Source organism: Balaenoptera musculus, chromosome 18 (assembly GCF_009873245.2).
Source record: "Balaenoptera musculus isolate JJ_BM4_2016_0621 chromosome 18, mBalMus1.pri.v3, whole genome shotgun sequence".
Classification (NCBI taxonomy): domain Eukaryota; kingdom Metazoa; phylum Chordata; class Mammalia; order Artiodactyla; family Balaenopteridae; genus Balaenoptera; species Balaenoptera musculus.
Window position 1 is genome coordinate 17,926,246 of NC_045802.1, and position 12,025 is coordinate 17,938,270.

The 12,025-nt window shown below is 45.5% G+C and overlaps 2 long non-coding RNA genes across 3 annotated transcripts in view; one reads left to right on the top strand and one right to left on the bottom strand.

Moving 5' to 3' along the window:
- The first annotated feature begins 1,393 nt into the window (after positions 1 to 1,393).
- Positions 1,394 to 12,025, top strand: part of LOC118884273 — a 68,568-nt gene continuing 57,936 nt past the window's right edge. The window contains exon 1 of the long non-coding RNA XR_005017250.1: positions 1,394 to 1,658. This is a non-coding gene — a long non-coding RNA (uncharacterized LOC118884273). The remainder of the gene's footprint in view (positions 1,659 to 12,025) is intronic.
- The window catches only part of LOC118884275, a 33,200-nt gene continuing 27,538 nt past the window's right edge, over positions 6,364 to 12,025 (bottom strand). For both annotated transcript variants that reach the window (XR_005017254.1, XR_005017253.1), the window contains one exon: positions 6,364 to 6,460. This is a non-coding gene — a long non-coding RNA (uncharacterized LOC118884275). The remainder of the gene's footprint in view (positions 6,461 to 12,025) is intronic.

Below are 12,025 nucleotides of genomic sequence, written 5' to 3' on the forward strand. Positions count from 1 at the left end.
CAGTGCAGGGCCAGGAAGCACGGCTCCGGGTAAGGGCCCATGCAGAGTCCCGCCCCCACCCCCGGCCTGCACTTGAGCCCGAACGAGGAGGGGTGCAACGGAAAAGTCTCTCCAAACTCTTTAGAAAATAACATAAGTCTTCCAGGACTGTTTACCACACTGTCCAGCTGCCCGGAAAGGTCCAGACGCGTTTCCTGCACTCGTCCCAGCTCAGCCCGGGCTTTCCTCCACCCGTTGATCTGAAGGGCTAAATTATTTTATTCCGACTCTGGAAAGTTAGACTGCGATCTAAATAGATCACTTAGGGAAATGACCGGAAGCTGCGAAGGTAAATTACACTCAAACCAGCTACTTGCACTTGGTTTTGTTAAAATAAGGCCTTCCTCTCGTATTACCGCCCCTCCTTGTTACATCGAGCTCAGGAACAGAGGCTTTAGGCCGGCCAAGGGAGCTCAGTTTCATTTCGGGGCGTATGGCGGGGCCCTATCATTTCGTCATCAGGTTTTAAAGAAAAGTTTCGAATGTTGTTGTAACAGATCTAACTTCCAGTAATCCCTCAAAAACTATATTACCCCCACTGTAGCTCAAACTCCTTGGTCCGCAGATGTCCGGGAAGCAGTAAGTGAAGCTCGCGCAACGCCCCGCTGCACCTGGGAGGAGGGAAGGGAAAGCGTCTCCGCGCGTCTCGGCACTGCCGCACCGTACTTCCCGCGCTCCGCCGGCCAGCCTTCGAGCTGCCGCCAGCCACCCCGGCGTCCCTCAGTCCCCCGCCCACAACCAGTCGTGCGGGGGCCTGGGGGGCCTGGCATCCCAGCGTCTGGGGAAGCGGCCGCGCGAAGGACAAGTCAGGCCCCCGTCTCCCAGCGAGGCCCGAACGCGCGCACACTCCGCGCGGGGCGGTGGCGCTCCCGAGACTGGGCGGGGTGGGGGAGGAGGGCGGAAGCACGGAAGGCTTGTGAGCACACCCAAGAGTCGCGGACCCCGGCTCCCCCCCACGAGTGACTAGGTGCGGGTGCCCAACGCTGTGCGCGGACGCCTGGGCCACGGCCGGAGCCCACGAGCTGGGCGCACAGCTGAGCGAGGCAAGCCGCCGCCGCCGCCGCCGCCGCCACGGAGCCTGGCGGACGGCGCGGAGCCCCGGGGAGCTGGTTTCCCGGGCGGGCACGTGACGGGTTGGCAGCGCTCTGGCCCGGGCAGGGAGGAGGGGGAAGCGGGCGAGCAGGGAGGCCGGAGGCGGGCGGGGCGGCTGGCGCGCTGTGTACTTAGGTCGTGTGCTGGGGCTTTTCTCTCCCAGGAGCCGGCGGAGGGAGGGGAGGGGGAGGGGCCACCGCTCCGCCTTCTCCTTTTCGCAATGTTGACGCAATCTATAAATAGTGGAACAAAAGGACCAACTTCCTCGGAGCTTTGCTGAAACTGCACAAAAAATCAAGCTGGGGGGTTCCCTGGTCCCTGGCGATGGGGCGGGGGAGCGCGGCGCCAGGGGAGGGGGCGGGCGCGGCAGCGCGGGCCCCGCCGAGAGGGGACACCTGGCTGAGGCACAGCTGCTGCCCGCCGCGCCGCGCCGCGCCGCGCCGCTCCGCGCGAACCCAGGGCTCCGGTCCCTGCGCGGGCTCGAGAGCTCGCCCAGACCGGGGGTCTGCCTCCTCCGCCGTTGACAGGTCAGTCCGCACCGCCCCTTTCTACACTGGGTTTTCTTTTCCCTCCCCCAAGCCTCTACTTAGAATTGAGGGGGGAAAAAATGGAACGAGGCGCAGCAGTGACAGCCACCCAATCTGGAACCCCAGCAGTGCACGGCGGGGTGGCCGAGGGGGCTCAAGGAGATGGTCCGCGCCTGCCCCCGTCGTACAGCCCGTGGCCGCGCCGCGGCCCGCGAGGAAGCCAGGAGTAGCGTGCGCCGCCCAGGCGGCAGGGAGAGTGGAGGCGGGAGCGCCGCGGAGGCGCGCGCCTCCGGGCAGGGGGTCGACGGCGGGCTCCCTGCTGCCGCTCCCGCCTGGGGGCCGACCCCCAGCGGAGACGTGCCAGGACCTGGAGGCTGCTGAGCACAACTCGCCCCCTCTGAGCTCGGACCTGGCGTCTCCACCTCGTCCTGCGGTTGCTGTGGGAGGGCTGAACGGAGAAGCGCTGTCGCCGCACGCCACCGCACACCCTGGCTCCGGTGCCCACGCACCCAGCACGCCGTCAACTGGGGGCTAGGTGAGGACATAAGGCATGCTCTCCTCCAGGAGCCCTGACCTGAGCGCGAGCGCCCGCCGCGCCGCCGTGGCGGTTACACTGGGCGCGGGGGAGGGGGCGGAGCTGGCGCTGTTGACAGCCTTGCTGGAGCGGGGAGGGCGAAAGTTGGGGAGAAGGGGTTGGGGGAGGGAGCGCGCGCGCGCGCGGGATTCGGCTGCGAGTGGGGGGGCTGGGGTCACGTGACGGGCAGACGCCCCCGCTACAGGCCGACAGTAGGGGTGACGTCACTATCCCCTGACTGCAGGGGGTGGCACTTCCGCTCCCTCCCCCATCCTTGCTCCCCCAGCCCCCAAACCAGCGGCTGCAGCCATTTCGAAGTGTGGGAGTGGGCAGAGGGGAGACGGGGATTTTCGTTATCGCCCTAGCTCCTGGCTGCTTCCCCAGCTGCTCATAGTCCCGGGCCTGGGACCAGAGCGGGTGCCGAGGCCGTCCTCTCCCGACGCGCCCCATTGTGTGAGCAGGCGGCGCAGGGCGGAGGCCTGTGCCGGCCCCCTGCGGCTCCCAGCTCCGGAGGGGGCGGAGACGGCCCCTGAGCGGTCAAGGCCAAGTCCGGCCGCGTCCCGAGAGCGCCATCCGCGCTCAAAAGGTTCGACACTCAACTCCTAGCTGGCAATAGGTGGCTTTGCCCGCGTTCTCCGGGAGCTGGGTGGTTGGGGACCCGCCTAGGGTCCAGCCTCGCGGGTGTGTGATAGGAGCCTGTCACCGCTCTGGAGGACTCGATTCCAGCAGTCGTTATAAGCTATTTGGGGAAACTCCGGGTTTTGGTGACTCAGCGCGGTAAGCGCTATTTATAAGTTTATGCGTTAGTAGCAGGGAAATACACTTCGTCAGATCCGTCCCGCCCAAGAAAGGCAAGAGCTCTGTTTCGATGGCAACAATTAAAAGACTTAACTTTTTGAAAGAGTAAAGGGTTGACTTAAAAGCCTGTGCTGTAAGACAAAGCAGGTCTCACGAAAAGACTTAGTACACGGTTTATCTCAAAAAGTTGGAACATCTTCCTGGGTAGATGGAGAATTTAAGGACACATCATGATGTTTAGACCGTCTTTTTTGGGTGGTGTTGCGTGAACCAGGAGAAATATTCAGATTAATGACCCAGCAGTCCTAGTAGATGGCAGAACATCAGAACTATTAATTTCAGTATTTGTTAAATACATAACACCATTTGGTGGCTGGGCATAATAAATAAAGGAAAACTGGATGATGTTGAAAATTCGTATAGGATATTCTCTAACAGGAAGGTTGTGTGGTTGTATTTATCATGAACACTCTGAGGGAACTATAAACTACACATTTACTACCCAATCTCACCCTCCCAAGAAAGCACTACAAAAATGTATACTACAGCCTGGGGTTCTTCTTCTGTATAAGTGCTGCACAATTATTAGTCACTGCTTGTTTTACAGGTTTTACTTTACGTTTTATCTTTTCTCCCCACCCCCCACCCCAGTTTGGAAATCCAGGAGGTAGATGCTAAAAGAGCAATTGCTAGGCTGGATTCAGGGAGGCAAAAGTTCACACCCAGCTTGCTTAGCCTGCACAGCTTTCTGTAGGTAGCATGGCCTGAGGTGCTTCTTAAAAGAAAGAAGGCAGTTTCCTGTATGGGCAAAAGTTAGACCAGCTAAGAAGAGAGGAAAGGATTTCCCAAGCTGAGCAAGCAAAGCCAGCATGTACAAAGGCCTGTAGTGAACAACTACAGCCAAGTAAGAATGGGTGGGATGTGGAAAGGGGTAAGAGAAGGGAAAGAAGGAGGCTGGAAGAATGACCAGGTCACACAGGACTTTGTAGTCCATGCTGGGGAGTTTGGACTTTAGCCTGAGACCTGCAAGTCTTTATCTTTTGGGGGAACACCATACCTTTTGAGAAACCTAGGGAAAGCATCTGGTCTCTCTCCAGGAAAAAAAATGCACCTATAGACCTCTACTACAATTTTGCATACAATTTCAAGGTTTATGCTGCTTTGTGAGTAAATGACTATTGGGCCTCAGGATTGAAACCTGCAGGAAAGGGAGAACCATGAAAGGATTTTTTTTTTTAATGGAAATGCATGGTCAGGTATGAAAAGATTACAGGTCCTTGAAAAGATTACACCAGTTGGGGTCCTGGAAACTGGAAGATGGAAAATAAAATATCCTGTGATCTAAGTAAGAATCAACTAGAACCACGCTGTGTACCTAGTGGCAGTGGGGATAGAGAAAAAAGGGATTCAAGAAAGGTTAATTTGAAAGAGTGGTGGGATGGGAAAGTGAACTGGCTGGTGAGGCCAGAGCAAGGGATCCATCCCCATTCTGGTCTGGGGAGGGAGGAGACGTGGCCTCGGGTTCAGGAGGAGAACTCTGTTTTGCTTCCTTCATAAGGAATAAAAGCTGTGGCTGGTTTGGTCCCTTTATAAGACTGAAAGGCTGTGTACCTTTCAGGTGAAAAGAAAGCACCTTTCCAAGATTTGAATTCAGAAGGGAGATGAGGGCAGGAGAAGATTAAATCTTGCTTTCCCCTCTTTTTTAAACTAGGGATACCTAGTGAAGAAGAAAAGGAGAGATGGAGGGGATCAAGCTTTCTTTTTCCCCTGCTCAACCACTAAGCCTTCAAGGAAAGGACTTTGGCTAGAAATGGGTCCCCATAATGGTGGGTTTTTGTTCCTAACAGCACTTCAAAACCACACTTAATCATCCACAATTAGTACCTGGAGGTGCTAAGATCTCAGTCTAGCTCGGGAACAAGGAAAAGCGGAGGGAAAGTGTTCCTAGTTGTTACAGCTAACCTGAGCTAGAGATTTAATGGAAGCAGGGACTCAAATACAAAACAAACCACCCCTAAAACTTAGTGGTTTAAAACACATTACTTGCTCATGAATATGCAGTATGGGTAGGGCTCTGCAGACAGCTTGTTTCCAGTCCACTGGGAGTCAGCTGGGGCAGCTTATAGGCTGAAGGCTTGCATCATCCGAAGGCGTGTTCACTTCCACGCCTAGCAATCCGTACTCATGTATGGCTGGCACCTTAGCTAGGGCTTTCAGCCAGAACACCTGCACATGGCCTCTCCTTGTGGTGTGGGCTTCCTCACCACAGGGCTCTGGGCTCCAAGGGTCCCAAGACTGAGAGCCAGGTAAAACTGTATCACTTATGACCTAAGCGTAGAAGTCTGGGGCATCCTATCCACATTCTGTTTGTTAGAGGCAAATCACTAATGCCATACCAATTCTAGACAGGAGAATCAGACTCTACCTTTTAATGGGAAGAGAGTTTGCCATGTGTTTAAAATCACCACACATGTTAACTTCAGATAAATAGATGTATAAACAATATATTGTATATGAAAAATGTTTAAACATAAGAAACCAAATAAATATCCTCTTTTTGATATTAGAATGTAATATAAAAACCCAAACATTGCATCATTACAGCAAAGCAAATCGAGAGCCAATCTGAGTGGGCAGTCTCATAAATGTCCCCCATTTTTCTCCCTCATGACCATTCCCTCCCCTCCAGGTCAGGCCTCCTGTACACAGACACCTCTCTCTCTCCCAAGCTAGGTAGGACACCCACAGTGGCTGCACCTTCAAGGAGATAATCAGGTCCTAAAAGTTCTTCCATTCCCTCCTTGAATTGTCCCTGACTTTGGACCTCCCTAGGTCATTGGCAAGGCCATCAATAACTTCTCAAAGTTAAAAAACAAAATGCTATCAAGATTATTCCTGTAAGTAATTTTATAATAAACTCATGTTACATAATTAAAACAAAATGACATTTAAAGGATTACATGTTTTTAGATGTCGGGATCTTTTTTTTGGCTGCGTAGGGTCTTTGTTGCTGCACGCGGGCTTTCTCTAGTCGCGGTGAGTGGGGGCTACTCTTCGTTGCGGCACGCGGGCTTCTCATTGCGGTGGCTTCTCATTGCAGAGCATGGGCTCTAGGAGCGTGGGCTTCAGTAGTTGCAGGCACGTGGGCTCAGTAAGTTGTGGCACATGAGCCCTAGAGCACGTGGGCTTCAGTAGTTGTGGCACACGGGCTCAGTAGTTTGTGGCTCATGGCTCTAGAGCACAGGCTCAGTAGTTGTGGCGCACAGGCTTAGTTGCTCCCAAAGCCACGTGGGATCTTCCCGGACCAGGGCTCGAACCTGTGTCCCTGCATTGGCAGGCGGAATTCTTAACCGCTGCGCCACCAGGGAAGTCCCAGATGTCAGGATTTTGACTTTACTTGGGCTTGTTTGATTCATAAAAGTCAGTAATTCTAAAGTGATGGTTGAGATTTTAGGTATTTTTATAAGAATTTGCATGTTTCTTTGAGGTGATATAACACTTGATTATTAACATACAAAATCTGAATGACTCTTCTCCACTTGTACAATGCACATTGCATGACACATTCTATTTAGTTGTGTAAAGGAGCTCAAGAGTTCTCTATCTAAGGAACTGAAGATACTACCTTTCTATGTGTATCAAGATAAAATAATCTTATAACCTAGTATCTTTTTAAATTCTCTCAAAGCTGATATTATTATAATTTATATATCTTTGATGTTCTCATAGAAAACTTCCTTTATGACTTACAGATAGAAATAGTGCTTAGGCCATTTTAATAATTCATACTCTCCTAAAGGCTGTGCTCTATACATTTTAGTAATTTTGCATAATTATTTATGAGTCAAAATCACACTGTGAATTCATGCTATAGAGTATGGGTTTTAAAATAAGTACATTTAGGTAATGAGCAAATGTACATTTATGAACCCTTTTTGTGTGTATTTCTTAATGATTTTTGAAGTAGCAAACTTTTTTAAAAAATAAAATGAATTAATATCCTTGTTTTTAAAGTTCCTTATATGGCAGTGATAAAAAAAAATTGACAAAGTGTTCACATTAAACTAATAGACTTTGTTATCAGGCCCCAAACTGTTCCTAATTCTCAGTGACTTCATAGCTACCATGGAGGCAGCCCAAAGGAGCTTAAGTAAACACTTTAAAGTTACGTAATGCAGTTCTGAAGGAGGAACAACCCCAGCCAAAACTATGCCATATAGTTTTACAGAAACTATTTTTCTGTATGCCAGAATGCTTATTAACCTATCTATAGAATGACTTCATAGCAAAGATAACATGAAAGAAAGTTGGAAGTGGGCCAGTCTGTTTTTAGGCCTCTTGAATGAAGGCAGAGTTGAGGAAATTATTTCAAAGTAGTTATCTAGTGAATGTTTTTCTTAACCTTATAGACTAAGCATTTTGAAGCATTTTGAAAAGTGCTGTAGTAAAAATGGCACATTAAGCAATAAATTCAATATGATTTCAATAAATTCAATAAATAAAATATGATATTGCTGGCTGATAGTAATAATGCTCTAAGACTACATTAAGAATTGAATACAATCTTACTTTTCATTAAGTAAAATAATTTGGATCCTTTCTGATGTTATTTTTCTTCACCTTTCTATGTGTTCAAGATATAATGTATTTTAAAAGAAATGCTGCCAAAGCCAATTAAAAAATACATTTCTTCTGTATCTTAGCAAGGCTCTGTTAAGCATCATGGAGAAGACAAAGAATTATAAGTCCTTGAAATAGTAAAGTTATTAATATGAGTGTATCAGCAAAAATGCAACTTTATCAAACTAAATTACAGAAAGAGTCTTCCCATCAGATTGACAGAGATGGAAAATAAGTGCTAACATGAAAGGATGCTCAACATCACTGATCATCAGAGAAATGCAAATCAAACTACGAGGTATCACCTCATACCAGTCAGAATGGCCATCATCAAAAAATCTACAAACAGTGAATGCTGGAGAGAGTGTGGAGAAAAGGGAACCCTCTTGCACTGTTGGTGGGAATGTAAATTGATACAGCCACTATGGAGAACAGTATGGAGGTTCCTTAAAAAACTAAAAATAGAACTACCATACGACCCAGCAATCCCACTACTAGGCATATACCCTGAGGAAACCATAATTCAAAAACAGTCATGTACCACAATGTTCATTGCAGCACTATTTACAATAGCCAGGACATGGAAGCAACCTAAGTGTCCATCAGCAGATGAATGGATAAAGAAGATGTGGCACGTATATACAATGGAATATTACTCAGCCATAAAAAGAACCGAAATTGAGTTATCTGTAGTGAGGTGGATGGATGTAGAGTCTGTCATAGAGAGTGAAGTAAGTCAGAAAGAGAAAAACAAATACCATATGCTAACACATATATATGGAATCTGAAAAAGAAAAGTGGTTCTGAAGAACCTAGGGGCAGGACAGAAATAAAGACTCAGATGTAGAGAATGGACTTGAGGACATGGGGAGGGGGAAGAGTAAGCTGGAACGAAGTGAGAGAGTTGCATGGACATATATACACTACCACATGTAAAATAGATAGCTAGTGGGAAGCAGCAGCATAGCACAGAGAGATCAGCTCGGTGCTTTGTGATCACCTAGAGGGGTGGGACAGGGAGGGTGGGAGGGAGACGCAAGAGGGAGGGGATGTGGGAATATATGTATACGTACAGCTGATTCACTCTGTTATACAGCAGAAACACAACACTGTAAAGCAATTATACTCCAATAAAGATGTTAAAAAAAGAAAAAAAGAAAAAAAAGAAGTGCTAACAGCTAGTGTTGCTAAGTATGCAATGAAATTTACAAACTCATCTATTACTATATTACTTTTCTGGAGTCAAAAATGTCCAAATCTTTGATAATAGTAGTTCCACTTCCAGGAACCAATCCTAAAAAAATTAGTCAGATATGAAGTCAAAGATTTATATATGGTCATTACGGCACCTATAGAGAGGAGACAATCTGAATATTCAGTAGTAAAGGAGGGATCAAATAAACCATGGTACATCAATCTAATGGAATTTTTGCAACCACTAAAAATACTTAATGCCACAGAGAAACACTAATATCTAATTTAATGTACAGATAAATCTTTTAGGTTATAAAACTATTTCTCCTCAAGGGTTGGGAGAAAAAATATACCAAAGTATATTATGTAATTATGGTGATTTTTACCTTTTTCATATTTTCTAAAATGGGCACATATTTTAACAATCAGAAAAAAAATCATTAAAAGATTTCCACCAAAATATGTAAATCAAATGACATATATTTACATTTTAATAACACTAAGATATTTAATAGAGTAATACAACATATTAGTTACTTTTTACATGCATCTTTTCATTTTGCATACTTATAACAATGTCTGCCAGTGAATGGTCTCTGTTTCTAAAATTAAATTAGATAAGGTATAAGCAAGTACAGAGTATTATGTGAAGGGTATAATTTGAGGGGTAATCTTTGGTGGAAAAAATTGATTTGAGGAGAATTTGGGATAGTCAAAATCCATCTGTAAAGCCATAATGGCTGGACCTATTTTATATCATAATTTTTATAATAGTATTTTTTATTTTTAATTGTGATAAAAAAAACACATAACAAACTTTACCATCTTAACAATTTAAAAATGTACATACAGTTCAGTAGTATTAAGTACATTCGCATTGTTGTATATAATAGTATTTTAAGGATAGTGTTTTTATTGGTTTCATAAAAACAATACATGTTCATTTATAAATAATTCAAACAATATAGAAAGTTACAGGAAGGTTTTTAAATCTCCTCAGATCCCAGATTTTATCATCAATATTAAGTGACCATCGTGGTAGGCATATTTCTATGCACTTATACAAATAAGATAATCTTATTTAAGATGAGAATGTGCATACTTTTAAAATTTTTAAAGTGTTAAAATTATTTGAATTTGGTAGTAGTAAGATAAGCTGAAGGAATTGCTGAACTCTAGAAAAATGTTTCTTTGCCGCAAGAGATCTTATTTCCTAAAATATCCAAAGTTTAAAAAATTAAGAGTTTGGAGATTTTTTTATCTGTATGTTTCCAATTTAGAAATGCAAGTTGACTCTGCTATGAAAGGATATATTTTTATTTATGTCATTATTTTTTAAAGTGACGGTTTTAATGTTCTTCTGTTTTGTAACCTTAATTCCTTTGGTCATTTGGTCTTGATCTCTATTTTAAAATCCAGTGGTCGCAACCACACCTCAGTTCTCAATTCCTACTATTAATTTGATTCATCACTTAGCTATCTGCTCTTCACTAAATAGTTTTTTTTTTTTTTACATGGATTCGTGGATGTTATGTTTGCCTTTTTCATCAATTTCTGAATGTCACTTACTTAGATATCATAGTTTGGGGTCATGCTGGCTTTGCCTTAAGACTGCAAACATTTTTCCTTTGTTTTCTGGCTTTGAATATTGCTTAGAGGAAGTCTAAGGCCAGCATGATTTCCTCCCTCTGATAAGTTATTTAGTTTTCGGCCTGGAGGTCTGAAGTTTTTCCTTCATTCTTCATGGCTAATAGCTTAACCAGTATATGCCTTGATATGAATAGTATATGTCCATTTTTCTTTGAACATTTTATTCTGCAGATTCAGTTCTTGTATGATTTTGTGGAAATTCTCTTGTTAAATCTTTAAGTGCTTTTTCTGATTCATTTGTTGCGTTATGTACTCAAGGAGTTGAATTAGGCTATATCATGTTGTCTTTGTCTAACGTGCATATTATCTTGTTTGCAATTACTTTGGTCCACTTTTCTTCTGCATTCACTTATTAAATTCAGTTGTCAACTGGAATTTATTGAGTGCCAGCACCAGTGGTAAATAAGATCACATCCCTTCCTTTATGTGAAGCTATGAGACTTTTTACTTGAGAATAGGGGAGGGAGAAATAAACATAACAAAGTCAGGTAGTGAGAATAAGAAACCCAGGTAAGGAAATGGAGGGGGGGGGAATTGTGCATTTTAGATGATGCAGTGAGAGTAGGCCTCTCCGAGATGACATTTGAGAATAAACATGAATGGAACGAGGCTGTGAGATAGGCAAAGACCTGGGCAATCCAGATGTAGAGAAGAGCAAGTACAAAGGCCCTGCAGTGGAAAAGTGGTGTGTTCGAGACAGAATGATTAGAGCTGCATGAGCGATCAGAAACTGGTGAGAGGTGAGACTAGAAAATTGGATAGGCCGGGTCACAAAAGGGGCCGAAGGCCCGAAAGAGGAGGCTGAATTTTGTTCCAACAGTGATGAGGAGCAAGGAGATGATATATGCTTTAGAGGAGTCACTCTGGCTGCTGCTAAGTATCTCAACAGCAATAAATTGAGTATAAAGAATTGGTCAAACAGGTGTTGTCTAACTGAAAAAGGAAAAGGGGAGCACTGAGATAATATAATAACTTCAGGAAGTAACCTAGTCCTGGATAAACTTGGGAAGACGTGAAGTTACTAGAACCCCGGGGCTAGGAGGGGAGACCCAGCAGAGTTGGAACCCTGACCTGGGGCAGGGGGTGCTGCCCACTTGCTGCTGGTGCCTCTGAGAGATATGCTGGGGCTGGTTCTAGGAAAGTGGAAAATAGTTGAAATTTGGGGCTAACTGCTTGCTGTGAGGGTGAAGGTCCATAACTGGGGCAATGCTGGCAGGTGCAGAAAGCCAACAAGGAGGAGCAAGTTCTTTTTCCCTCTTCTTGACTTTTAGTCTTTTTTTCTAATGTCGCTTACTGACAGACTGTAGCAAGGATTCAGCTGGCAAAGTATAGAAATGTAGCTTGCAGAGTCCCAGTCCCAGCATCAGAGTGTGGAATGGTTTATTACTAAGAGATAACAGCCTAATAACTGGCACAAAGAGGAATTAAGAATGACTTCTAGGTTTTTGTCTTGAGCAACTGGATGAAAATAATGCCACTTGTTGACATGGGGGAAACTTGGGGAGAAGTAAATTGAGAGGGAGAAGAAAAT